Source organism: Lycorma delicatula, chromosome 1 (genome assembly GCF_047948215.1).
Source record: "Lycorma delicatula isolate Av1 chromosome 1, ASM4794821v1, whole genome shotgun sequence".
NCBI lineage: Eukaryota > Metazoa > Arthropoda > Insecta > Hemiptera > Fulgoridae > Lycorma > Lycorma delicatula.
Window position 1 is genome coordinate 391417177 of NC_134455.1, and position 26964 is coordinate 391444140.

Genomic DNA, 26964 nt, shown 5'->3' on the forward strand with positions numbered 1-26964 from the left:
CTAAACATTTACCATCTGCATCTAATACATTTACATCTGCAGCTATGTCAGGCCTGGCAAGCCAGTAGCAGCAATTGAATTTGCCTATACACTCACATCCGGCAGTCGCTGGAAAACTGATTGGAGAAAACAAACAGTTAAAATAATGTTATCTATATTAAAACAAAAGTAAATCAGGTTGATAACTATAAAAACTTAAATTTTTTACTTAGAAGGATTGTAAACCAACACTTAATAACTTACGTCAGGTCAATGCGACCCGATTAAATATTCTTTATAATCACCTTATTTTATTCAGTTTTGTTCAAGTGGAGACAACCTTCAAATTAATCCCCTATTGTAAAATATTCTTTTGATCATTGTTGCTTGTCTGCATGGATTGTAGTTGTCTGCTCAAAAATATGACCCAATGCAAAATTTACACATACAGAATTTTATAGCTGACCCATTACAAATGCTGTTAAAAAAAAATTAAATATAAGTGGAGCTTCAATTAGATATATGTTACCTAATAGTTTATTGGCTCATTGATATAATAAAAGGAAACAGCAGGAAAATTCTTATTAACAACCACTAAGAATTAGCTCTTTTGCTGTTGCACGCTAAATTAATTCTTGTTGATAAAATTGGAAAAGATTATGTGGCTGTTCCATAGGATTATATTATGATCCATTCATAACAAAGATTATACAAAGGTAATGTTATTAAATTAAAAAACATGACGTTTAGCTTCATCAACAAATAAAATTTGCATCATATGTGGTGGCCACATTATTTGTCTACCGATTCTTTTACTACTAAATAAACAATTACGAAATGAGAATAAAAAATAAACTTTTTATCAATTTAAAAAAGGATTAGGATCGATTCAAATTACAATACTGAAAGAAGTTAGACTGACCCAATATGATACTACTGTTTCTGTAGGGGTTTGATATATACAAGTAAATACAGGTACAGTTTACACAAATACTATAGATACATAAAATAGTGGTACCAAGGAAATAAAGTCATGCGTATTAATATGCTAAATTTCACCAAAAATATGACAACCCCCATATTGGAAAAGGTTGTCTGCAGATTTCTTGTGAAGGGGATTTTGATGGAGGAAGGTAGAAATATTTACATAACCTTTTTTCATCAAGAGCTGGAAGCAAAGCATGATGAGCCAAACTAATTTAGTTTTTATTACACTGTCCCCTAACCTGCTTTGAAGAAGAGGATACAAGCGTGTTTACTTCAGAATATCCAACAATAAATATGTAAGAGTAACCTCACTACCACCGCAAAAGCAGATACAATCATGATCCAAATTAATCAATATTGTTGATATTAATAATTTAGATCAGTGATTTCCAAACTGTAGACCGCGGTGCCTAGGAGAGACATGGCTCTTCATAGGGGCGCCATGAAATATTGTATATTCATAACTAATTGAACCAAGACATTTATAATCATTAATTTAATGTTAATAAAGTAAAAAAATAATGAAGATACACAAGTTTTATTTATTTTTATCTCTTACTTACAAGTAGTCATGATTTTACTTACGGTAGGGCACCATGGAAAAATTCTAATTGAAAAAGGGCGCTGCAACTCGGAAAGGTTTGGGAACCACTGATTTAGATCATTGTTAAATACACCAACAAAATCAGTGGCTATAAATTTAGTCAGATTAGCTTTAGACTATTCTAACTACCTTAATAAAAGTACATCCAACCTTGACATTTTTTTTACTGGTTCAGATAATTTCAATTTATAGACAAGAAGTTTACCACATGAGAAGGATTGATTCACTGCTATTTGATATAGATAAATCAGGTTAGTTCCATCCAGTAATATAATTTTACATTTAGATGAAACAGAATTAAAATCTATGCCACTAGAACCAGTGTATAAACATCAAGTTTATAGAAAAGATCCCAACAAAATAAAAGCATGCCATAACACCACGATTAGAAGAAGGTATTCCTCAGGAAGTTTTTTTTTTTCATTCTGCTAAAGGCGTATAACTATTGGTGATGTATATTATTTACCAAATGTTTCACAATCATTTAAAAGAATTATTCACATTATATGAAACATAAATTAAGTTTTTCTAACATGGCAACGTTGGTAAAGTACAATTATATATAATATAAACTGCTTACCAATATATTACTTGTTTCCCTCAAGCTCTTTTGGCTACCCTGGTATCTTCAGAAGGGATTATAATTTATAATTGAAATACATAAAATTTTAAAACTCACATTTTAAATGTACATAATAATTGATTGTCATTTTGTAAAAGTCTTAAGTTGAAGTAAGTACATCTGTATTGTAATAGTATCACAATTGTTATCTTGTAATATAACAATTGTGATACTATTACAATACGGACGTAGTTATTTCGACTTAAGACTTCAACTTTTACAAAATGATGATCAACTGTTATGTATACTTAAATATGTGAGTTTTAAACTTTTATATATCTTAAATATAAATTATCCCTTCTGAAGATTGCAGAATAGCTGACAGCGTTTGAGGGAAATAAATAATATATTAGTAAGCAGTTTATATTATATATAACGTAAATTATAGTTGAATAATCTGTAACAAAAATTAAATAATTTTCTAATAGTATAGTGCATCTACACTTTTAAATTCTTAAATTGAATGCTCTGAGGAGTTGATTTGTGCAAAATGGTCACCTGCAGCCTGGTGAAATTTATATTATCATACTTCTGTCGGTTAATTTTTCTCTGTCATTAAACAAGTAGAATCTACAAGAGTAGCATTTGAAAAATTCACTCTTTAGCAAGGATATACCAATTAATACTGTATGTACTGATTTGATGCGCAATATTTAACAAAATCATTCTTAAATAAAGTTAAATTATGCTAGAAGAAATTTTCTTTTTTTTACCAGTGACAAAAATATTATGGGAGAAATTAGAATCGCTAATGACCAAGGAAGATGCATAAGAAGAAAATAAAGTAAATAACATGTGAAAGCGTAATATAAAAAAGTAATACTAAAGATAAATATTTTAAATGTGGATATTACTAATAAAAAAATAGTTAACTATAAAAACAAGGATGACTTTTGCAAGCAGTTAGAAAACTGTAATCATGCAGTCCTTCAATATCTATTTTATAAAGACATTATTTAAGCTCATTTCAATAAATTTATGAACACAATAACATTTTTATTAAAGGAAAAGGGAAGCAACATGAATGGTGAAAAATAAATTGTACTAGAGACTACACTGAATCACATAAATTCAGTTAATTAAAAAAGATTTTTTACCAATGAAAAAAAAGGATTTTTTTTTATAAATAATTTCATACGAATACAAGTTATACTTTTGAAAAGAATAGAATGATTATAATGTAAGAAATAATTGTCAAAAACATGGTTATAGAAGAAAAAAGATTGGAAGCCAATTAAGTAATGCAAATTCATAATACTTTTCTTTAATATTTGTAATGCTAGAAATATTCTAATTAACAATGTATAAAGTGTATATAAAAGATAATAGATTAAGTGATACTGAAACACATATAATGCAAAGTGAACTTTTTTAGATTTAAGTTATTCTGTGGAAACTGGCAATATTGATAAATTTTTGTTTATAAAAACCAAGAAGGCCGTGAAAATATGACACCTTGAATGTGGAACGAGTAAAAATAAAAACAGTATATAAAATTTCTAAACTCCTTCAGTACATGGTTTGTTTCTTACCCTCCAGTAAAATAATTAGTCATATTAATTAATGTAGTTCTATACAGATAAAAAAATAATGTAATGAACAGCAAAGAAAGCAACTAATCTTTTGTTTTGAACTGAGCAAGTAATCATGCAATACAATATCTTTAACCTCTATTATCAAAATTACCTTATACAGTCAAAGGCATCCCTAGTCATTCTAATACCACTCTTATTCTAGCATTAATCAGGTTTCAATGTTCCTGAAATAGCTTTATCAGATGTTTTCATTAATGTCTCATATAAATTGCAATGAAATTTCAGTTTTCAAAATCAGCTGATTTAAATGTTTTTGTAAATGCTAATTCTAATTAATTGTTTCAAGTACAAATATATATATAAAGTAAATCAAACTTATAACAAATTAGTTGTTTAACAGCTGATTTTCTTAGGTGAAAGTTCTGAGGTTCAAATTCCAGTAAAAGTTAGTTGCTTTATACAGATTAGAATACCAGATAGCAGAAACCAGTGTACTTTGGAGTCGGGGTTGAATTAACCACACGTTTCAAGAATGGATGACCTGAGTCTGTATAAGACTACACCTCACTTACATGTCTTTATCTCATTGGGCCAGGGGGAGGATTGCTTATTGTTCACTAGCTTAACAGATTTCAACATACACATTAGGAAAATAAGTAATTAATTAAATATATATATATATATATTTTAATCACTTCATTATTATTTTAATTTAATGATGTAACTTGAGTGAAACTAATTTCTTTGAAATGTTTGTGCTAGCAAAATAATATTAGATTAAATGATTATTTAATTATATAAATAATTATGAAAAAAGTTTAGGAATTTGGGGAAAAAGGTATTAAACCTAAGAATAAAGATTTTTATACATAATTTATTAATAGTAATTAAACATTACTGATATTACTATTATTGTAATGAAATATGAATAAATTTTAATAATTATCAAAAAAATTTGAAGAAAAAATAAAAATAATCTTTACAACTTCTATTAAAAAAATAAATTCATATATTACCAGCTGCGGATGAGTAAGAAAATGCATATACTATAAACATCATATCATCTTGTAACTCAAAAACAATGCATAACGCAATACCAAAGATTTAGTAAGAAATTATGGGTCTATATTTTTCAAAGGGTTGTAAGTTGTAATACTGGGATGCAATTTTTGGTCTACCTCTATTTTTACTACTAAAAATAATCTACATTGTGACAAGCTTATATTTGCCACAATGCAGATTACACGGAGGGGGGGGGGGAGGGATGAGTTTAATAGCAGAATAAGCAATGTTGTACAAGTGTCATGTCCATGTAAAAATTTTAAAGTTATGTTATGCAGTAAGTAATTGCAACATAAACAATTAAATCTAAAAAGCAACCAAATTAAGTATAAATGTTTATAAATTACTTATCATTTTTAACTGAAATACAATTAATTATAAAATAAAGTTTAAATAATAAAATAAAATTTAAATAATGGATATTTTTAAGTGAATGAATGTCCTAAATATCTGAGACCTTCCATCTGTCACAAAAAAATTGATTATTAATTTTTTTTTTACTCTAATAAGAACAAAAATGATTCAGGATGATCTGGAATTTTAGGAATTCAAAACAAAAAAAGTTGTTTATTTTCATATACTACCATTTTACAATTCAGGAATACTTTTTTAACAAAATACTGGTTTTCTATCTACACAACCGAATATTTTTATTTTATTAATTTCTAATCTACTCACAGTTTATATTAGAAGCTAATTAATAAATTATTTATATTAACTTCACATGAAATAAAAATTAACCTTATAGTTTCAAAGCCAGCATCATTTTCAAGTTATAAATATATTCATGCATATATAAATATATATATTTTTTTAAAAAGAAATAAGCAGTTATAACAATAAATATGACATTATCTTTTTTTTTATTTTTAAATACAATAATAACACATTTAGATGATAAAGTTAATGAATGCATTTGGAAAATTAACAAATATCTAATGAGACTATATTTAAACACAAAAATCCTTTCTATAGAATGATAAATCTAAAATATATTAAATTTTCACCATAACAAAATAAAATGTATTTACAAAAACTTAAAAAAAATATTGTACAACTTTAATTGTACAATATTATTTTTAAGAATAATACTATATCAATAATCTATACAGAAAAAAAAAATTATGACTATAAATAAATCAATATTAAATATAAACCAATAAATTTCAGCAATATATATTATATTAATTAAACATTAACAAAAAAAAAAAATAATTTTAAAATTAATTTTACTAATAGACAAGGTGAGGCACATTAGATCTGGAGGGACAAAATTAGAGAAAATATTTTCCCATGTATGAGACCAAGTGGAAACAGTCCCTAAAGGGTCTCATGTGTGGATTACATGAAACTCTTTATAAAAATATATTGTTGCTATTTTTTTTTATTATTTTTTTTTTTTATTAACAAATTATTGTAAAAAAATAGTGTTTTTCAGTTTTTCTTTAATATATGTTATTTATTAAAATAGCAAAACGCCGCTGGCACCATTGGAAAGCTGAGAAATTTCTACACAATATTACTAGTGAGCCCTTTTTTAAGCAGTATTTATTACTCAAAAAGCCGCTTACTAAGTAGGCGCAACTGATGCAGCAGTATACATGCCATAAGTCGCACATGCCATAAACAAGTGCCTGTAACTTGTGATTTATTTGAGAAATTCAAAATGGCATGTATAACTCTCTAAGACTAAACAAAATTAATTAATCATATTTTGAAAGTATTTAAAACATTTGAATTCCTGATTTTCTTCTTTAAGAGTCAAATTTTTCAATTTATTGATTAAAGCCCTGTACTTCAAAACAAATTTTAAAAAAACTAATAAGTCACTATTGTAAGTTACACATTAATAGAACATATGTTTATCTACAACTTTACAAAGATTAAAATAAAAATCTATTTTCATTATCTTTTTACAATTTCTTTACAGCAATATTTTCATCTTTTTGGAGATTATTTTAACTTTTTGCTAATAAAACTCACAGAAAAATTAAAGTTTTATTAAAACCGATTCCACCATCTGAAAGTATGTGTTTTACCTAACTCATAACTCCTAAATAAATTTTAAATCTAAAAGATTACAATAAATAGCGATTGCTTTTTCTAATTGGAGAGGATGCGAAAAAGCATTTTTTGTATAAGATACAACTGAAATAATTTGAAAAAAATAATAAATAACCTTTAGATATATTCCTTACAGAATTCATAGATAATGGCCTTGAAAAGACATTACAAACATGAATTCTTAGTTTTTGAAATCTGTTTATGATTACACGGCTTATATTAATATTAACAAATTGCAAAATTTAACACTTAAACAATAAAACCGAGAATTCAAACATTCAATATGATTAACGTCTTCAGTACTTGTATACCAAATTGTCTTGGTACTTATATACCATTTTAAATTTCTCAAATATCTTTAATAAATCACAAGTTATGGGCATCTGTTTATGGCACATGCAACTCTTAAGTATATACTACTGCAGCAGTCGTGCACCTACTTAGTGAGTGGCAATTTGTTTATTAAATACTGCCAAATCTAGTGATCATAGAAAAAAGTGCTCACTATTAAAACTGTGTAAAATTTTCTCAGCTTTTTTATGGTGTTAGTGGCATTTTGTTGTTCTAATAAATAATTTACATATTAAAAAAACAAAAGAAAACTGAAAAAAATAATTTTTTAAAAATTTGTTAATAAAAAAAGATTAGCACCAAGTTATTTTTATAAAGTTTCAGATCTAATATGCCTTATCTATAAATAACTGTTGAAAAACGCCATTCCATCATAATTAAAAAGATTTTTAAAATTTAATTTTATACTAATTTTTAATGTTTTCCCTCAATAAAATCTGACATTCTTTTTATAGTTTTTAAATTCTATAACTAAGAATTCGCTTTATTGCTTAAATAAATAGTTAAATATTACTTTATGGACCTTATAATGATTATATGCTGATTTAAGTTGTTTTGAGGAGAAAAAGTAAAACAAAATAAAGAAAATAAATATTTGATTGTTAAATTTTTCAAGGTCAATTTTGATTGTTTTTAAGTAGCAATCAAAATATATATTTTAGTAAATTCCTAAAAAATATTTAAAGTATAAAAAGAGAACCTTAATTTTAGATATTGTAAGTAGTCTCCAAACATTATTTCAAATAATAACCGATAAAAATGGGAACTAAATATTAATTATAAGTAAAATTAATAATGATAAAAATGTTCATATTATTTTATTTGAAAATTATTTTATAACTATCATTTTATACTTGAAAATATAGATTTTATTATTCTCTTACTCTATATGAAATAAATATAAGTTTTTTCTTTAATTTGGCATTTTAAGGTTGAACATTTTGGTTGAAAATGAACAATTTTTTTTACATAGAATGTACAAAATTTTTTAAAAATATATGATTAAAAAAAACCAGAGATCTTTTTTAAAAATGTAAAACAAATATTGCTACTTTCTTTCTTCTATAAAAAACTCAAAATTATTTTTGTAACTTGAAAAAACAACTAGTTAAAAGATTAATTATGAACCTGGAAAGATCAATCTGTAATGTCGATACTTTTTCCTATAAAGTTTAAACTTATTAAGTTTTGTTAAAACACAATTTATCTACTAAAGATTTTTCAATCCGGTGAGAAAAAAACATTGACTAGCTTAGTTAAGAGGGTTAAGCTTCAAGATATTGACATTCAAGATATTACACATGTTAATATACATGGTGAACAGTCAATGTGCACAAAGAATATGTGGAAAGTAATACCCGTTCGTGAACTGTAATCGTGATCCTGGTTAATTCAAGGACAACCAATCTCAACACTGTATTTCTCATATTCTGTACAAGTTTCATTATTTTAGAAGCTTATGTAATCAATATATGTAATAAAGGACTTACATCAAACTCTTGATGACATAAAAAATTTCCACATGTTTTCCCACCGTAACCCATGAAACTGTCCTGTTTATTTCAAATAAATTAAAATCTATGTGCGGTACTAAAATGCAATGCTATTGATCAATGTAGTAAAAAATACAGACGCTGCACTGTTATTTTTTGACTAATTCAGAAAGGAAGGAGATGAATATTTTAAGGACATCATGACAGGTGAACAACATTACTTTTCTTACGTTAGAAAGAAAGCAGTACACGTTAGTCAAAGAAATGGTATCACCTTATTTACCATTCTAACTTAAGAAGTTTCAGCAGAAGCTCTTGACTCAGAGTCTACATTTTTTTAGGATGCTTAGATGTGTATGTGAGGTACTAAAGCAATAGCAGAGAGATATTAAGAAATGCAAAAAAGGACTACTTGTCATACATTAGCAAGATCCTCTAAGATGAACCACCACCCCTCAGAAACAAAAAGACAACTTGATTATTTAAAATGGGATATTTTTGATTGCTCATCTAAGACTTGGACATGACCCTTCATAAGTGATTTTCACATTTTCATCAAACTGAACAATTGATTAGGAGTGCTTCAAAATAAATGAATAGCTGCAGGAACCACTCGCTAGCTTCAGAATGGACAGTATTGAAGAAATTCGGTGAGAGTATAAAAAAATTTGTTACCATTACAGAAGGTTCCAAAATTTTCAGGATGACTAGATGAAAAAATGGCATAAGATGTACTGAGATAAAGTGAAAACTTTCATTAAGAAATCTTTAATCGGTTACTTTATTATAGAAATGGTAATAGTGCTTTCTAATATACGACCGTCAATAACACAACTTCGTGCTCATTAGATGATACTGTAATTAAATTATATCAGAGCTATTTACATCAACATTGTTTATCTTTACTGTTATGATGTGGAAAAAAAATCCATGAATTTTTACTATCGGTGAAAAAATTATGACATTTATTAAAAACATATCTTGTTCAAAGTGCACACTGAGATCAAGCACATCACGAACATGTTACTTGATGTTCAAAATTAGTGAAATATATAGATATGAAAATTAAATGAGCAACTGATTACAGCAGTAGAACACGTTGTACTATGTTTCTGTACTCACCAAAGATGTGCTACAGTAAATTCTCAAAGTCACAAAATTTACAGTAAAAACATTAAATAACAAATTACTTTTTTACAGTCAATAATAACAAATATCAAAAAACAATTGCTAAAATTAGTTATGTTCTTTAACTTTTTTTTTTTACAGAATATTTATTTTTAAATAGTTTTTTCTAATATAATAAAGTAAAAGGTCATAAAATTTTAATTACAGCTGAGATACATAAGTTATCCACTGTTATTGTTTTAACCTTTTAATTTTAAATTCTGAATTCCAAATCTATTCACCAAGATGTACAATAGGAGGTCTGTTCAAAAAACTCTCTGAACTTTATTTAAATAGTGCTCCAACATGAAGATGTAGAAATGATTGCTAAGTGGTACCGTATAGTGGTTTCCTTCATGATAAATGTCATTAGTTACATTCTCCCACTACTGTTTTTCATTGAGAAATAGCAAATTTTTCATGTATAAATAGAATATGGTTTGTGATACTCAAGAAAGCAAATTATTCACGAGGAGCGAGAAATATTAAATTTTGCTTGAACTTAAAAAAATATTTAAGAAGATTAACTAGTTGATGAACTACTCTTTAGAAAGTTTATGGTGACCGATGCACGAGAGACTGCATTTGTTTTGTAGATGAAAAATTTAGATGCACCTTAAATTCCTGTCACCTTGGATCAAAAAAAGTTTTGCCATGATATTATGTTTTAAAAATTATTACTTTTTAAATCGAAAATAATTCTTTGGCTAATTAAAAAGATTTTTGAAATAATAGGTATCAAAGTAACAGGGTACACCAAAATTGTTCTTTTCAATACAAAAACATCTAATGAAAATGGATTTTTTCATATAAAAAATGCTGAAAATAAACCTAAAATTTTATATCGTTTAAAAAATTTAACATAAAATAATTCTACATTTAAATAAACAACATTGTTTCAAAAGTCTAAGATGCATGATACAGTAATACTTAGAACATACATAATACTTAAAAATGAGTGTGTACATAAATCTTTTGACAGCAGCAGATTAAAAAATAAATAAAAAACTGTTGAGATTTCCTTCTTCAGAGTTTCTATTAGAATAAAGTTGTAATTCAAATAACTAAAAAATATTATACCAGAACATGCAATGATTAAAACTTAAAAAAAAAACAACAAAGATTAGCACATTAAAAAAGATTGTCACTCTTCATTAATAAAATTTGATAATTATCTGATACCAATCTTCCAATTTAATTAAGATCTTGTAGGAATGAGTGCCATAAGCTGCACAACAAAACTAACATTATATACAAATTAATGTGTTCTACAGAGGTTTTAATCTATAACTACCGAATGTTGTTCTGCTCAAATCGATTTCCTCCTTCAACTCCAAGAGACAAAAGATTGTCTATTGTTCTACCTTCACTTAACTCTGTAAAATAGTTAAGAGGAAGGCAGAATTGTGATTTTATAAACTTTGGAGAATAAACATTCTGAGACAATCTCTTACTTTTACATGACGTTACATTAAACTTACATTAAAGTGAAAATAGTATATGGGGATAAAGTAAACTACACTTAAAACGTTAGTGTAATTCCCAAATCATAGTTACCAAAATACTAACAAAGAACTGATAAATCCAGACGTTTTTATGATCTTATTCATGAATCAATAAGATGTAGCAATTATAAATGTTAATACAATTCCAAACAAGCAATTAAAACATTGGGCACAATTTGATTAGATGTAATGTCTAGCGTACCTTTCACAGTTTTTCAGATTATAAAAATATGGAACAATATTATTAATAGCTACTGCAAAATCCAACTTATCTAAACACAGAGTTTAACATTTCATACCATTATAACTAATGCTATTAATAGCAATTACACAACTTTACTATATTTGTTAAATTTTTCACTTTTCTTAATCATTCTGTTTCTCCCAATCAAACAATATTACTAGCTGAAATCTAAAAAAAAGAGTATTTTAATCTAATGATAAAAGTAATTCTATTAAAAAAAAAAAAAACTATAAAGTTACAATTTTTATTCAGTTAAATTTGCAGTATTTTTCTTTTAAATTTTCTACAATTTCAACTAATGTCTAAGTAACTATTACACAAGATAAAATCCTTTCATCCCTGATACTGATTAGAATAAAACAGGCGACTGAATCCTCTAATTTGTTATACTGATATTTAAGGTACAGGCAACAAACATTACCAGATGTACTAGCTTAACACCAAACTTTATAAATATTTAACTGAATGAAAAAAAAAAGGTTATAGATAATTCAGGCTTAAGATATTTTTGTCTTTAAAATGCCAGAAACATTTAAAGTAAAAAGCTACAAGATTTCCACACCAAAAAAAAATTAAAAGTATGCTATAAAACTTACACTTGTTCAGCCAGAAACTACAGAAACACTTCTGAATAGCTTTATTTAATTTGTTCCGAGATGATGTCGAGTTAAAAACAAAAAAAAAAAATTGTTCAGGTTATTTATTATATTCCATGATATCCTGCAGTCATTCAATACACCATAAACGGATTCTGCATAACATCCTTTAGTGTTGAATGTATTAAGCAATAACAACTTATGTCCTACTATGTAATGATTCCATTGCATATGGAATACATAATGAAATAACATCACATAATTATACTAACAAGATATTAATTAAAAATGTAAAACAAAATTTTATAAAATTGTTCCTAAAGATTGGCAAAATTAAAAAAAAAATAGGTCAATATTCTCATTAGGTAGGAGAGCGACTGTTAGTATTTAAAAGTTAATGACCACAGCAGTCAATGCTACTTAAAATAAATTAACCATATGGTTAAATAAAATAGCAAAACAATTCTATAATAAAAATTATTTTCATTAGTCAGAAGCAATTATTTTCATGATGGATTTTTAATTTACTACAAACTTAAAAAGATACGAGTGAAGTAAAATTTCACAATATTAACATTCTTTAGCATGTACACACTCACTGCATTAATTAATTTACTGAAACTATAAACAAAATCATCAATCATGCATGAAGCATTTTTTTCTTTTAAATAATTTCCATTTTAAAGTACCATTCTAAATAATTTTTGGATCAGAAACACACATAACATTTGACTATAACAATAGTGAACCTTTGGAATGTAGCAATGCAGTTGTATCCTCTCATGATCTATTTACATTGCATGCAAAATTAAAAATACAGCAAACCAAAAGCTGTAATTTGTTTTTGTTGGAAAAAATTATTATGCTGCATTAATTCACGGGTAAATTTAATACAGCTATGAGCCAAATATTATAAATGAAAATAATGTCAAGACTACAGCACTGTCTGTTATGAGGAGGAGTTAATTTGTTCAATAAGGAAACTTTACGTTCATTATTTTCTTGAAACTCAAAACGAATTTTACATTTCCAATTTCTTGATTACGGGATCACAACTGATTCATAAGCGGTAAAAAAACTACTAGAAAATATTCACAACTAAAGATACAGAGAGCTTCAAAAGTATTATGTTTTTGCATGATAATTTTGCACAAATCTTTAATTGCTTTTCCTATGGCCCCTTGAATCAAGAAATCACATTTTTCTGTATTTTAAAAAATGGCTGTAGAATTTTAGAAATTATGAACTGAAACAAAATAAATGGATAGTTGAAATCACTGACAGGACAATTTTCTGAATATGGCGTGTGAAGAGGCTAGTGAGATATATACTTAAATCAATTTTTAGCTTTTTTTTCATTTTATTTTTAATTCAAAATGTCCTTACTGAAAACATTTTTGCTGCTTGATTATAGTAAATCTACAGGGAAAATCCATTCAAATTCAGTTATTTTTTAATCATTGAGTCTGTTAATTTAGTAAAGGAAAAATAATGTATTCTATGTGTTTATTCAAAAAGGTATAACTACTTTCTTTCATTATAAAAATGATATCAAATATCTCCATTTAAAAAATACATCTGATCTTTGATGTACAAAAAAAATTACACTTTGGTATTAAAGTAATGTTGTATCATATTTAAAACAAATAACCATAATTAACATTTTTTTAAAATGCTGAATGAAAGTAAGTTGTAAATAATAAAATAATCACCATTTCTCTAATGGGTAAATCAATACAAAAAACCAAATGGTTTTAAAAGAACATAAATAAATTTAACAGATAATAAATTAAATACTAATACTCATAATTTAATTTATGAATTATTTTCTTATAAAATTTACATTATAACACTCATAATAAATAGCAAATTTTGCAAGATTGCAAATTAATTTTAAGCTTTTTTATTTTATTCACTTTCCTAGTGCTTCAACTTATAAGATCTGCATATAAAAAAATTGTAAAATACTTTTTTATAAGTTTATAAAATATATAACTGCTGTCAAAAAAACAAATGAACATACAAACATAGAATCAAATACAAAAAAAAAATTAGATAATATACTCTTTTTACAATTGTTTCATTGGACAAAATTTTCATTTGACTAAATGTACACAAACATACTTATGACAAAATTATATAATTTCTGAAATACATATTTATGTATTAACAGTATTAAAGAAAAGCTGTTATTCTCAAATAAAAGAAAAATGACATAGAATGACTCACTGATCCAGAATACGAGTAATTAGTTTATTTTTTAAAAACTATTTTCATTACTACTTGAATGACAATATTTAAAAATAAAATGTTAAGATATTTTACACAACTATATCTTTTTGTTTAATTTTTTTAACAATAATGACTTACCAGTTATTAAAGCGTGGTCTCCAATTATTGTTTCCTCTAAAAAAAGGTCTAGGTCCCACATTATGTGTCTGTTGAAAATTTCCTGAAGGAGGACCGCCGCCAGAAGGTCTGAACCGAGGTGGCATCCCTCTTCTAGGACCTCTCCATGATTTAGGACCAGAACCTCTTGGCCTAAACACAGGGGGTTGTGAAATTAATGGTGGTGGTGCATTAAGAGGAGGAGGTGTATTAAGAAGTGGCATCCATGTTAAATCCTCTATCACACCGCCATCATCCTGTTCATCATTTTTTATGTTACTCACTGGATTATTTAAGTCTAAAATTTGGCAAGCAATGTTATTACCTTGTTCAACATTAGAAAAACCTGGCCCGGGCACTGGGTTCGGAAATCTTGGTCCTGCATTATTAGGACCACAAAACCTAGAGTTTGTGTTTGGAAACTTTGGTCCTGAACTATTATTTTGAGGTACAACATTTTCATCCTTTTTTGTAAGATGCTGTTCCGTTTTTAATTCAGGAACTCCTCTTTTATCATCTTCATTGGGGAGACGATTCACAGATTTCTGACTAGTGATTTCAACCCCGATGTTCCCTGAATGAATTTCTGGTTTAGTTGACATTGGAGGCAATGGAGGTGGCATTATTTCACTGAGTTCAATAATATTTTTTGGAGGAGAAGGATTCAACTTATGTAAAGGTAATTTCTTCTTAGGCTCTTCTTTTTCTTTCAAAGGAGACTCTGTTAATATTTTATTTGCTACAGATATATTAAACGATATGGACTGGCTCTGCCCACCAGTAAGAGGTTCCAGTGGACTACGTAAATCTGATTTATGAATTTTTTTGTTCAGCTGATTTTTCTGCAATGATGTCAACAATGTGGGAGGTGGTGGTTTTAATTTTACTGATGTAAAAGACCCTGGTAACTGAGGATCCTCTTCATCACTCATCTCCATATCAACACTTTCAACTATGTCTCTATTATCTGGCAATGGAATTTTCCTAAAACAGATAAAAAAATTTATAAATCACAGATTAATTTCAATAATCATGAAATCAGTTTAGAAATGAACACCTAATAAAACTGGCCAATAATATCATGCATACATGCAGTGACTTCTTTGACTTGAAAAACATTTGAGGTCAATTATCATACATCATACAACCTTCCATCTCAGCAATTATAAAGATAAATAGTATATAATAATAATTTTTTAAATAATTTTCATTAACCTTCATTTCCAGTAAAACTTTTATATAGTAAACAGATCTTCAACAAGTCTTACTAAACTAATTTTATTAATTTAATTAATAAATTATAAATCTTCCTAAAACAGATGCCCATTTAAAACAAGCTTTTTTTATATGGTCCCAAAATAATTGTTACATACAACCAAATCTATGTTATTTGGAATAAAATGAAAAAACAGAATTTGCCAAAAGTCTGTCACAAAATTACAGCCTACACTAAAATAGAATTTGGATCAAGATATTCAAGTTCCTCTCTTATCAATAATATAGCCCTTGATTATGGAAAGGTTTCAACTCTATATAGATTTCATAAAGACGGAGTAAACTTATTGTTTTAATGCTTCTAAAATGATGGTTTTTTTGAAAATTTTACAAGTCAAAATACTGTTAAACAAAAACAAATTCCATTTTATAATTTGCACATTGAAACGGTTTTTTGTTATTATTACCAATAATAATAATAACTAGGAATTGACTTTGGTTATCAGTTTGTGTTTGCTACAATATAATCAGATTAAACAGCATTTAAGTAAAGGTACTTTTACATAAATTACACATATAAATACTATGAAGGCCAACCAGAAAATGGTACCAATATTATGATAAAAAGAAAATCTATCAAATTTTCTGACCGGGGCAATCCTGTATCATATTCCTCTGTTCCCAGTTCACCAAGATAGTAGTCACTGTTTTAAGTCTTATCATTCTCTCCCAAACATTTTCCTCCAAAAAAGGTCTTTCAGTTTGATAAACAAATGATAGCCACTAGGGGTCAGGTGAGGTTGGTTGATTGAAAATTTCCTACTTCAATTTTAAAAGCAACTGATGTATTTTCTTATTGGTATGAGACCATGAAATGTAACAGAGGAACAAAATGCTGCTAGACAACAGGCTTCTCTACAATTTCAAACAGTCTACCACAATTTTGTTACTGTTTTATAATGTGCATCAGTATTTACTTATGCTAAATGGACCATAAACTCAGCAAGGAAGGACGTTTTTGGTCCCAGAAGACAGTAGTCGTAACTATTCAAGTACAGACTCCTACTTAAATTTGTTTGGTTTGCATGGTGAACAAGGTAATCATATACTGAAGTTTACTCTCTGGTATAAAAATTCAGCTTTCATTCCCAAAAGGGTGATTGCACCCAAAATGAGCTAAATGTAGTATTTAGTTATTTCAGCAATTGAGAAGTTTTTCAAGGCAGCAGCTCAGAGGTAGAAAAGACAATGGCGAAAGGTTGTTCGCAAGATAGAATGATAGGACCCTTACTCTAGTTTGTTGAATTCGATTCTTTGATGTGGTTCAGATTAATCAATAGGTTTGCGTCATCACTTATACAGATGATGAGCTTTTGTTAGTTAAAGAAATTCATGGAGTGAGATCGAGTTCAGGGCTTCTCAGGCTTGTAACATATTCCAGTTGTGAAGATAACAGCATAAGATGGTGTTCAGCCCAGAGAAAACTATTATGATATTGCTCAAAGGGTGACTGGTTGCTACACAACAAGCTCATGTATCAATGTCATGTCATCCAATTAGGTATGTCCTGCTTCAGAAGTATCTACATGTTATCCTAGATGAGAATTTTCAATTCAAGAAGCTCTTTCAATATGTTGCCAAGAAAGTGTGATGCTGCTTTCTTTGGTATTTGTAGAGTAGCACAATTGGAGATAAAATTTTAGAACTAAGCATGATCTTTAAACAGTGTTTATGAGGCTATAATGCTGTATGCTGCACCTGTCTGGGCTCACCAAATGATGTCTGGGGAGCCCAGTGTCTCTTATAATTGTCAGTAATTGGTGGCTATACAACTGCCTCTTGCAAGGCAGTCCTTGTTATTCCGGATGTTAAGACTACTGATATCCTTGCCACTGAGTGCTAACTACACTATGATGCCAAAAAAGATAGGCCCCACCTGACCTCCAAGCACAAATGAGAAATTGAGAACCAAGGTTTCTGTTTGAACAGAAACCCATTCCATCCTCAAGGTAGGTCAGATGGGATGAATCATCTAATGGCTGTCACGTTCATGGTATTTTCCTGTAGAGTAGTTATCCTGTATATCTGTCCAAATTACAAGTCTGTATGTACTAGAGTAGTAAGGGAACTTGCAAGAATTAATGCTGATTTGCAAGTTATTTGGAAAACCTGATGGGAATCGAATATACTTACTTAGGTTTCTGACCCTGCAGAGGATGGCTGAAATTTGATGCTCTAATAGCTAGAGCAACCTGCGTGGCTAGGAACCTGCTTGGGTGCTTTCTTCGCCAAGATAAGCATTTTGGCATCAAACCCTGGTCAACTGAACTTATCATTTTTAGGATGAAGGTAGATTGTGTTAGGAACTCTGTGAAGACATTTGACTCACTCTCAAAAGTAGACCAGCACAGAGAGAGATGGTAAATACGTTTTGTTAGAATTTCATTGAATTTCTTGTCTGACAAATTAAGAGTTGGATTTGGGTATCTATGTGTAGGACAAAATTGTTGTTGCAATCAACACTTGTTTAAGGGATATGGAATTAGAAATTAGATGTTTCTAGTAGATTGAAATGAATAAATTTTTTTGATAGTACATCTAGTTTGAAATTTAGTTATGGGAAATGGTTGTTTTGTGTCCATGTTAGATATAGGCGCGGAGATCGCATTTCCATAAACAGTTAATCAGTTAGTTGAAAGTACTACAAATTAAAGCAAGTGAGAGAAATTGGAAGAAGCCTAATACGAAGATGAGAGCAGAGTTGAGTAAACACACAGATGGAAATGTTTGCTGAGGCATTTGCATTTGCATCGGTGACATTCTGAGAGAGGCCAAACTGATGACAGTGTTATGTAATCAGATTTAGAAGCTCTAAACGATGACCTCCGGTAAAGCCCATCAGTGCTAGAAATAGAGAGAGTGGTGTGTGGCAACTGGGATTGTCATGGCAGGAATCTTCTCTTACAGGGGTCAAAATGTCATGATATGTGTAAAGAATTCATCTCCATCTTTTGCATAATGATTAAAAAATTATAATGCAGCATCTTAATGGGGATTTTTAAATGTTTAACACCAAGTCTGCAAGAAACCGCACCTTGCATAAATTTTTTTACAATTGAGATGAATAGTGACAATTCCATGGATAATGTTGGAAGAAGCAAATGAAAAATTTTCATTGATTTCATCAAATAAAATGCTGATCCTGTTAGATGTATTCATCAACATAGCACAACAAATCATTTATAATGGTATCTTCAGCATAAACTTCCTAGATTTAATGGCAAATACCATCAACCTTCAACAATACGGAAGGTATTGTAGAAGGAAAACCTTCTACATTAGCGATTTTACAGTCTTTTAGGACCTAAGATGTGCAATGCACTATCAAGAAATATTACAAACCTACAGAACAGAAAAAAGTTTTGGCATTATTTAAAATATAGGTAAAAATTTAGACAGTACATTTACAAAAACTGAATAAATAAATACATTGGATTATTGGACATCATTTTTTTGTTCTTATTAAAAAATAACTTAATTTTATTTTAACCAACATAAAGAGGAATGTTCTGATAATTTAGCAAAATTACAATTATGTATTTTTTTTCTGGATTAAATTTTATTATTATTATTATTGTATTTTTTTTTCTGTGAAAAATAGATATATTGTGGATTACTTCTTGTACTAATTATATTTCCATACTTGGGGCTTAAAATCTAAACTGAAAGTTACTTCAAAATTTAATAATAATATTTACATTATGCATGTGAAAAATGAACATATCCACGTGTATATTTATTTATAAATCAATATTAATTGAATAGTGAATCCACCTAAGCAGTAAAATATACCAAAGTATTCAAATCTTAATAATCCAAAATATGAATCCAATTAAGCAATAAAATGCAACAAAATGTTCTTACCTTATTTTGATCCATTATTTAATTGTAAATTAATATGGATTAAATTATTAAATAGAAACAGAGCTATGAAATGTTAAATAAAGTCTGAATGCTATACACTTTTATTTGCATACATTATTGTTGTATACAATACAATAATAATCTATTACATATATTACTGATGTACACGATACATCAATAATAGCATCAATTACAAAAATGGAAAATGTATATGATTCAGAACTTTTTTTTAAATAATTTAGATTGAAATATATACAAAAAGTCGAAACTTTAAACCAAACTACACTATAAATCTTTTATTTTGTAAAAAAATTATAAAACAAAATTAACAATCCACAATAAGTAAAAGAAAAATAATTAAAAGCTTACTTAAAAGCAGTGAATTAAGTTAATCAAGTTACATAATAATAAAAAATATAAAACTTTCATATTAATAACCGATTATAAAAATGAGATATTTAAACAAAATTTCATTTTATAAATTTGCCAATTAACTTGTAAAAATTATGTGGGTGTTTCAGAAAGTAACCTCCATTGTAGCTTAGCGCTACTAGTAATGTTAGTGGTGCCACTACTGAAACATCAGCGTACTCTCTGAATAAGTGCGCTTCCAGCTGTGTTAGTGTGAGCCGTGTACTTCAGCGCGTTTGCTTGTTATAACCTAAAAACATGAGCACTGCAATAAAAAATCCTACAAAATACAAGGTACATGCTATCATAAGATTTCTTTGAGCACAAAATGTTTTGCATCAGACATCCATCGTCAGTTATGTACTGTGAATGGCCCAAACGTTATGAATGACGCGATGTAGTGTGGCAATGGGTATGATTTTTTAAAAACTGTACCCCCTTTTTGGATACATGGATGTTTGTTTGAAAGACAAACATCCAGGAAGAAGAGAAGTGTGTTAGGCTTTCTATAATGTGAATGATGATCTTTTCAGTGAAACTGATGAAAAAATGCATCAAAATCGAAGATTTAACATCTCTGAACTTTCTGAACAATTCCCGCACATTTCTTGTATGGATTTGTACAAGATTGTCACCAATAAATTAGGCTACTGGAAGTTCTGTGCTTGGTTCCAAAAAATGCTCACAGAGATTCATCGAACCAAACAAATGGGCTCTGAATTAGACTTCCTTTCAAACTATGACATGGAAGGAGAAAGTTTTTTAAAGAGAACTGTGACCGGGGGCGAAACTTCAGTGGCCTACATGAACACCAAAACAAAACAATCGATGGCCTGCAGCCATTACCAGTTCTCCATGTATACCAAAAAAACCAGCCAAACTTTGCCAACGAGGAAGGTTACAGCTACGGTTTTTTGAAATGCCAAGAAAGTTCATCCAGTCCATTTTATAGAACATGGTATTACAATTACTCCAGCAGTCTACTGTGAAACTTGGAAAAAACTTAAGCAAGCCATTCAGAACAAATGTTGCAGTATGCTGTCATCCGATATGTTGTTTTTCCATGACAACACTCGTCCTAAAAGCGCTCAAGAACTTCTGATCAATTCAAATGGGACATTTTTGTTCATTCCCCTAACAGCCCAAACTTGGTATAAAGTGATTTTCTTCTCTTCACTCACATGAAGAAATGGCTTGCATCGCAGCACTTTGATAATGATGACGAACTTCAAAATGCCGTGAAAGGTTGGCTAGGTACTCAGGCGACTGAATTTTATGAAGGGAAGATATTTGTAAATTAGTGAAGCGCTATGACAAATTCTTGAGTCTAAATGGTGAGCATGTTGAAAAATGGTTAAAGTTGTATATAATAAAATATTTTTATTTATACAGGTTTTTTATATGTAGGTTACTTTCCAAATCATCCTCATACTTATAAAAGTAGGACGGTAATATTTTACCATTGGAGAAGAAATCAGAAAGAAATATTTGCTAACAATAACGCAAAAACAAAGCATTTCTGAAACTATATTTATAGAATAAGTAAACGACATGAATCCTTCCCATTATTCAGAGGCCTTAAGAACTTGCAACTGCGTCATATATATTTCTATAGAATACTAATGACATATTATTAAGGCTGTAAACAGGATAGGATCCTTGGTACTCCTTGGTTATGAGGCCTTTGCGGCAAGCAGTTAGACTAGTTCCTCCTAGGCCAAGAATTGAATTATTTAAACATTTTTATTCATAGGTCCAAAAATATTTAATCACTTACCCAGGGAATTTAAATCCATAGAAGACTCTAAAAGGTTTTCACTATCAATTTATGATTGGTTGTTGTCAAATGAAGATCTAGAGAGTTTTTTTAATTGATTGGCCTGTGATTGTGGGTGGAATCAATGACTCTAAAATTTTCATATTTTTATTAATTTTTATTTTTGTTATTATTTTTGTTTCAATTTTTTATCTAGGATTAATTTCATTTTCAATTTTATCACTGTATTCTTGTATTGTATTTATGGTTCTGATTTATTTAATCTGTATGCATGTACATTTATTTAATCTTATCACTAGCTGCAATTTTAGTACTGCAAGATCTGTATTGAGTAATTATTATTTATATTCACTTGGAAATCCACACTTGACCATTATTCAATAAATTGTTAGTTTATTATTTTGCTCATTGAAAAATAATGGATGTTAACATACAATACAATTATTACTATAGGGAGTACCTAGTTCCACAAGATTATGTAAAAATTGTTTACTTTTATTATTTTATATTGTTTGGTTGTATGTCTACTAAGCTTATGTATTAAGAATTTATAACTAAATAATTTTATTTTCATTTGTAATCTGTTTATTTTGTGGAATAAAGATTATTATTATTATTAATTCTTTTCTTTACTCTCACCAGCCTAACATATCTTGGAATTATTTTTATTTCCTCATGAGCAATATAATAATATGAAAATCATAGAAATTTCAGATTTATTTGAAAATTAATAAGTTGTTCAAGCAGAAATATATTTTTAATTAGTTATAGAGAAAGTGACCAAGTCATCACAGAGGTATTCCTTTGATGACTCATACTTTTCAATTTTTTTAATTGAATTAAGGGTAAAATAATAATGTATTAAACGTAGTAACGTAAGTATTTTTGTAGAATAAAATTAACAAATTTATCATTAATGCAAAAAAAAATGTTTATATCTTTTTATTTTATAATGTTACAAGCTGGTTTATGCTTTGATTTTATTGTTATTTCTTTCTTTTACTGTAAGTGAGCTAGAAAAGCTTTAAAACAAATACTATATGTTTTGTTTTAGAAATAAAATATAATTTACTTTACTACACTAAGCTGTTTAATTAATTATAGGAAAGCAAAAGAAGTAAATGGTAATAATTCAAATACAAGACGAGATAAACAATTTCTGATGTCATTCTATTTACAGCCTCTGAATCACCAACAATAAGTTAACAAAATTTTAAAGAATTGATTAGGTTATATACATAATAACCCAAGGACTTCTTTAACTCCTTTCACTAATCAGATGAATAGCTCTTACAATATTCCAGTTAGTGATTTTTAATTTTATGTTTGTATGTTAAATGATTTCTTGGAATGTGTCCTCAGAAAAATTTCCAAGTCTTAAAATGTGATTTTGCATCCTACATCTTCTATACAATCTAGCAAAACTTTCTCTGTTCTATTTTGTTTTTGTTAAAAAGGTACATTAAAATTGTTTGTTTTTTTAGAAAGTAAGGTAAAAACTTGGGTTGTGACCTTATCTACTACTCCCAGATACTGAATTACATCATCTATTTGATTTCCTAGTAAAACTCCACTTTCAAGATTTTATTATTTTCCAGAATTTTCTTTTCTTCATGATTATAATCTATGTATAATATTATCATTTTTTTGTTGTAGAATAAAATATTGCAGCACAGTTATAAACTAAAATTGGACATTCTTCATTCTATTTCATTTCCTTCTGTATCTTTACAGGTCTAATGGAAGCTAGTGTTCTTGTTTTTTTTCATTTGGTTTTAAAAAACTTGATAAAACATGAAAAAAAAATTACATCCATAACAATTTTGAACTTGTTTCATAAATATACATAGTAAGAAAACCCATGTCATTCAAACAAAGAATGATACACGCAATGAAAAAAGTTGGATCATGTAACATACACCATAAAAGCACTGAAAAATATACACCAAAGTGAACAGAAACTAACAAGACGAACAGTTCCCTCACTAAAAACCCTGTTGGGTTAACAAAGTAAGAATTGGTCACAAAAGAAGATGAAAACATTAAAAAAAAGTAACAATAACAGCTCAGGGCTAGAAAGAGGTCACAGGGTAAAAGAAGAAGTCAAGGAAAAATGATCATTATAATAAAGTGTGAGCTTTAGTGCTTACAAAACATTTTGGTTTGTAAAATTGGCATACAATTTTGTATGCCAATTATAGTAAAACAATTTAGTCTAACGAATAAATGTAAGGAAAAGATGTATATTGGTAATTACTTAAAATAATTATTAAAAATATTTATTAACTTAGAAATATTAACTTACTATATTATAAATAATAAATAGTATTAAAATCACATTATTCTAAATTCATCGTAAACTTTTCACTATGATTCCCATTGCTAATCTCACCATAACTGCTGTGTAACAGCAATATTTTCTTCAAAAATTCATTAATTTTTTGATAAACTACAAAATTCTCTTACACTGAATGTAAATTTTGGAACTCACAGCAGAGTATCCAAATAAAAAAAAATAACCCAAAAATCTAAAAATAAGACTACTGCTACTAAACAAGTTGTATTTAACCTCGTGCAAATATACCTCGTTCAGAGAAATTATTACTAAAGAAAAAATTGTATTAAATTTTAAAATTAATTATTACCTATAATCAACATCAACAGGTTGTGGTTGCCATTGGTTATTGTCATTATTCAACGGAGAACCAGTCAGACTTATAAGATTTCTGTGGTCAATTTCAACTGCTGGTGGAGGCCTCAGCACATCGTCTTCACTACTATCTTCTGGTACTGGAATTTCATAGTCCAATGAGTTTCCAAAACCCTCTTTATAACTTGGTGGTGAATTAACACCTTCTCCCCAACTTGCCTAAACAAAAGTAATGGTAAGTTAATATGAAAAAAGAAACCTAAGAAAGGAAAAATAAAATATCTTAGCCATCTAAACAAACCTCATGTTACCAATTTGCTTTTCCATAATCTCATAGGCTAATATTTTAATATATCACATTTGCTATTTTATTATTCTATTAAACCAGATCACCAGTGGTGATACGTTATAAGCTGAACTCTCTAAAATGATTAAGCACAAAAAAGTAATAAAAAGTAAATTCTTATAAATTAGGATTAGCTACAGTGATTAGACAATAGCATATTGGTTATTTACTGTAAATAAAAATGGTAATACAATGTTATCTTTAATGATAAGACAATCTTTTATTTGAAAGCAGGCAAAAATTTATTTATTTTAAATAAAAAAATATATATATAAAAACAGAAAAAATACCAACAGCAATGAAAGTTTAATCTCAACTTGAAACTGCTTTGAAGTAGGGAAATCAAAAACATCCAATAACTGTAAATAAAAAAAGTATAGCTGCTAAATTAAGCTACGTTAATGGTCGAATAAGAAAATAAATAATAGCATTACCTTATTTACTTTTTTAAATTATGTAGATTATTTCATTTTCAAAATGTAAGTACAAATTTAATAAGCAAGTGAACTATTAATTTATACAATGAATTACTCTTTAATTTACTAATCAAGACATACACACAGGTACTTTTGATACCTGCTGCATGCTCTATTGGGGACTGCAAGTTCACACACCCGTATATAAAAACTATATATATATAAATCCCCTACACTAATAAAATATTTGAATTTTCAGAAAATTTATATAAAATTCAATTTTTATATAAAGAATTAAATAATAATAAATTATAACATTTTTAATATTATTAAAAATAGTTATTATTAATATTATATATATATATAAAATTTATAAATAAATATATATACATATAAAATATAAACAAATAAACATCTAAATCCACCAGTTACAGTTCAATAAAAGGTAAGAATACTTGCCTATTTGTCTGTAGCACTTACAGAGCTTAACTCCATCATTAGCAGACCAATTTTTGTAAAATTCAAATATTATAAATAAAATATATAGTTAAAAATAGTTTTTTTTTTTTTTAAAAAAACCATAGTTAAAATGTGAGATAGTTTATTTAACCATGGTGTGAACATAAGTTTTAAATATGATAATAGTACATACATCATACTAATAATAATTTTAAAATTTTAACTTTTTTTTTTACAAAAATAACTATATTTTATTTATAATTATGTGTATTCTTAAAAATGTCTCTGTTGCTGATGGCACTGCAGACATATAAGTGAGTGTTCTTACCTTTTATTGAACTGTGCATTTAGATATTTATGAAGGTCATTGATATGTAAACCAGAATTGTTCTGTGTGGATTGAGGAACAGCAGTAAATGTGGTAGGGCACTGTGGGTAGTAAGGTGGATATGTGTGGAGGGGAACAACTGGCCAGCCACATTCGTAGGTAACATTCCTGTCAGTAGCAGAATATCTGAGCAGGAGGTATCATCATCAGTTGTGTAACGAATTAGCATCTTTTGAGCAAAAATTAGCATTTTTTGCCAACAAAGGTGTCAAATTCTCTGAAATTTTGACTCAACTCTAGGCACAGTTTGGAGATGCTACCCTGTCAAATGTTTAACCGGGCCAAAAAATTTTGAGGTGGCTGTGATGCAGTGGAGAACAAAAGTCACGAATATCATCTGCAGACCATTGTCAATGATTCAGGAAGTTCATGACCTTGTGGAAGATGACTGTCACTGAAATTACATCAGAGGCGGGTGTAAGTGTTGGGAGTGTGCATATAATGTTGTCAGACACTCTTGGATGCCCACTGGGCTGGTTTAGTGGTTAACTCATTGCAAATTAGTTGATGTCGAAGTTCAGAGTTCTAAGGTTCAAATCCTAGTAAAGGCAGTTACTTTTATACAGATTTGAATACTAGATTGTAGATACCAGTGTTATTTGGAGGTTGGGTTTCAATTAACCACACATCTCAGGAACTGTCGACCTGAGACTGTACAAGACTACCCTTCATTCACATTCATATATATCATCCTACGAAGTAATACATTACAGTGGTTCCAGAGGCTAAACAGAAAAAAGAGAGACACTCTTGGATACAAAAAAGTGTTGGCAAGGTAGGT

At 28.3% G+C, this 26964-nt stretch overlaps 1 pseudogene; it reads right to left on the bottom strand.

The window, feature by feature from the left end:
* LOC142317999 (uncharacterized) overlaps positions 1-26964 on the bottom strand; it is a 143393-nt pseudogene that overhangs the window by 61366 nt on the left and 55063 nt on the right.